This window comes from Octopus bimaculoides, chromosome 24 (genome assembly GCF_001194135.2).
Source record: "Octopus bimaculoides isolate UCB-OBI-ISO-001 chromosome 24, ASM119413v2, whole genome shotgun sequence".
Taxonomy (NCBI): domain Eukaryota; kingdom Metazoa; phylum Mollusca; class Cephalopoda; order Octopoda; family Octopodidae; genus Octopus; species Octopus bimaculoides.
The window spans coordinates 3,620,775-3,624,437 of NC_069004.1; the positions used below are offsets into that span (position 1 = coordinate 3,620,775).

At 37.3% G+C, this 3,663-nt stretch overlaps 1 long non-coding RNA gene across 1 annotated transcript in view; it reads left to right on the forward strand.

Moving 5' to 3' along the window:
• Positions 1-869: 869 nt before the first annotated feature.
• LOC128250703 (uncharacterized) overlaps positions 870-3,663 on the forward strand; it is a 70,295-nt gene continuing 67,501 nt past the window's right edge. Inside the window, exon 1 of the long non-coding RNA XR_008266705.1 lies at positions 870-990. This is a non-coding gene — a long non-coding RNA (uncharacterized LOC128250703). The remainder of the gene's footprint in view (positions 991-3,663) is intronic.

A 3,663-nucleotide genomic window follows, 5' to 3' on the forward strand; every position in this document is an offset into this window, starting at 1 on the left:
ATATATATATATATATAATGGGCAGGTAGATAGGTGCGTAGTGATACATCCAGGTAGATAGATACATATACCGGAAAACAAAGGTATATACCTGTATTTATGTGTGTGTATAATATATATATATATATATATATATATACACATGCATACGCGTATACAGATAGTTTTATTACATACAGAGTTAACTTTACACATACACACACACATCAGATATACAAGCAAAAATGTGTATGAACGTATGTGTATACATGTATGTATCAATAGGTAGGTGGATAAGTGTGTGTGTGTGTGTGTGTGTGTGTGTGTACATATACATCTTTATATAATTACAATCCTGTATTCACCTTTCTCTCTCTTTCTCTTGCTATCTATAAATATTATATAATATGCATTTATGTAGCATATATTTGCATATATGTATATGTGTGTGTGTAGGTAAATATGTATATTTATATTGCATTTATATTGTTCGTGTGTGTGTGTGTGTGTGCACTGAACGGGAGAGGGTAAGTTGAGGGTGTGATATCGGACCTTTCTGATTCGAGACAGAGGGGGGACAGCAGACGCGCAACATCCACTGCCACCCTCTCTTTCCAATAACACTCTCTCCCACCGTCCCTCCCTGCAGCCGGCCAACCAGCCAACCAGGCAGCCAGTCAAGCAATACATCCGTCTAACCATCCATGCATCCATCTATACGCAACATCGTTATACACTAGACATGAGTGCAGAAGGTGGTAGCCATTGCGCATGCGCTTCATTTTCCTCCAACCTTCTTAACGTGCTCTCTTTCTCTCTCTCTCTCTCTCTCTATGTATATATATCTCCCTCCTTCTCTGTAACTCTTAGTCTTTCCTCCCCCTCTTATTATCTCTCTATCTGCCTGTCTGTCTGTCTGTCACTTCGGTTTATTTTCATTCGCCTAACTTTGTCTCGTATTCTTTCTTCAAAATGGTGATGCTACAGCGAAAGAATAACAAACGAAAAACCGTATGTATTTATTATATCTGAACTCGTTTTTTCCTCTCGTTTCTTTCATCTTAAAAGCTCATCAAATTTTTATCTCTTCTCCAAACATAATTCATATCAGCCAAGATGTCTATCTGTCTGTCTGTCTGAATAGCTATCTGTCTGTCTAACTCTCTCATTCTTTCCCACTCTCTTTCTTCCCGAGATGTCTCTATCGATTTGACTGTCTTATCTTTTATCCCGTTCTAAACATTCATGTACGCATAAACATAAAAACGTATGTTTTAGAAGATGTTCTCATATATCTATATATGTATGTACACGCACACTTACACATACGTATTTATTCAGGTAATCTTAACGGATTTCTACATGAAGAATGACCTCACGGTACAAAACGGGAAGGGACCACATAACACCGACTTGCTGCAGTTCACCAATAGGATCATTAGTTAAACACAAATGACTACTAATGTTAATTAATTAAATCTGGTTTAATTATCTCTTTTGCTATACTTTACAAAAATAAAAACAACATACCTTGGAATTTTTGCGAGGCATTTGAAGACTCTACACGTGTTATGTAAATGTTTCTTTGTGAACCAACGAAGGCTTCTGTGATTAGAGAGACTAATTCATGATATTGGAACTAAATTAACACTTCATGTTTTATAAACGTCGAAGCGCACCGTTCCAAGCGTGGCGCTTTTACACTGTCCATTCGGTTTGGTATCTGGAGATCGATGTTTATATAAGTCTTCGACAAACTGTCTATCTATATACGTATATACATATATATATACATATGTATATACGTGAATACCCTGTATATATACATATATCTGCTTACATATTTGCCTACATATAGTGACCTGTACGTATGTAAATACACATGTATATGTATATAAAATGCATGTGTGTGCGCATCTCCATACGAAATATCTTCCTAAATTAGACTCAACACACGTCTTATAAACCTTTATAATCTATCTATCTAGTTAGCTATCTCTCTGTCTGTTCTCACACAGGTATGTTGTGTGTATATATATATATATGTATATATAAGTACGCACCAATACGTGTGTGTGTGTGTTTGTTTACCGCGCGTTTCTATGTATGACTGAGTACTCATACACACACAAACACAAACACACGCCATACGTACGTATACACTTATGCTCCCATGTTCACACCTATATTGACACCTGCATTACATTTAAAGTTACACATATAATTCACACACACATACATGTGTACGGAAGCACAAGGCATGTCTGTATACAAATGGAAGCATTGTGGTTCCCGAGGACCGAATCCAAGTATACATATAGGGGACCAACGGAGCATAGATTTATACACGAGTGCGACGGTGAGATTAGGAATATGGACACGAAGACATCTACTTAACCACATATGTGCCTACATTCCTACACGCTCCTACACATCTATCTATCTATCTATCTGTCTATCTATCTATCTATCTATCTATCTATCTACACATTCAAACACATAGATATATACGTGCATACATGCACGGACATATGCACACATAGAAGTGTATGCACACACACACACACACATACATGCATACATGTAAAATACAATCAGGAAAATACGTATGTAATATACATACATTCATACATACTCGTATATTCACGCATGCATGTATATACACATGCATATATATACATACATACATATACAGATGTATGCATGTGTATACTGATATACGTATGCTGATATGCACGCTCATATACTCACGCATACAAGTGTATGCACATACACACATGTATACGTATAGACTTTCCGTATTCCCGAGCGTCATACTAATATATACTTTTGTTATTTACACCACCTGTCCTCGTCTGTTGTTATTATTTGTATATTCTCCCATATATATATATATATATTCTTACAATCATGTATGTACATATGTAATATACATACTCACAATTATGGACATGCGTAGGTAATATACATACATACGTTCACACGTACTGGTATATATTCTAACATACACATGCTCATATATACATGCATGCATAAATGCAGAATCACACATGCGTACATATACATATATACGTATACACACACACACACATTCACGTACGTATCTATACATTCGGAGATATATATCCATATATATACGTATATAGATAGAGAGATGTATTCGTAGAGAGGCCAGAACGCTGTGCTGTCAGGCCATTCACAGATGGCACTCGCATTTGGTTTGTCTAAGGCATGTGTGCAATAACATGGAGTGGCACACACACACTTTCGTTTCTTCATTGTGTCTCTCTTTCATTTACTCTCTCTCTGTTCCCTGTTTTATTTTCGTCTCTCTCCCTTTTTCACCTTCTGTTCCTCTTCTTCTCCCCTCCTCACCCTATTTCTCTCTCTCTCTCTCTCTCTCTCTCTCTTTCTCTGGTTTTCTTCATCCGTCTTTCCCCGTCTCCCCTTTTCTCTTTTTTCGTCTTTCCAATTATTTTCCCATTTCTTATAGAATCTCTCTCTCTCTCTCTCTCTTTCTCTTTCTGTATTCGGTTTTGTTTGTCCTCCACCTTCTTCTTCTTCTTCTTCTCTCTCCCCCCTCTCTCTCTCGTCTCCTTTGCTTCATTACCTGTTCCTTCTCCTCCTCCTCCTGTTCCTCACACTCTCTGTCTCTTTCTCTCTTGAACACCTCTCCTTTCGCGC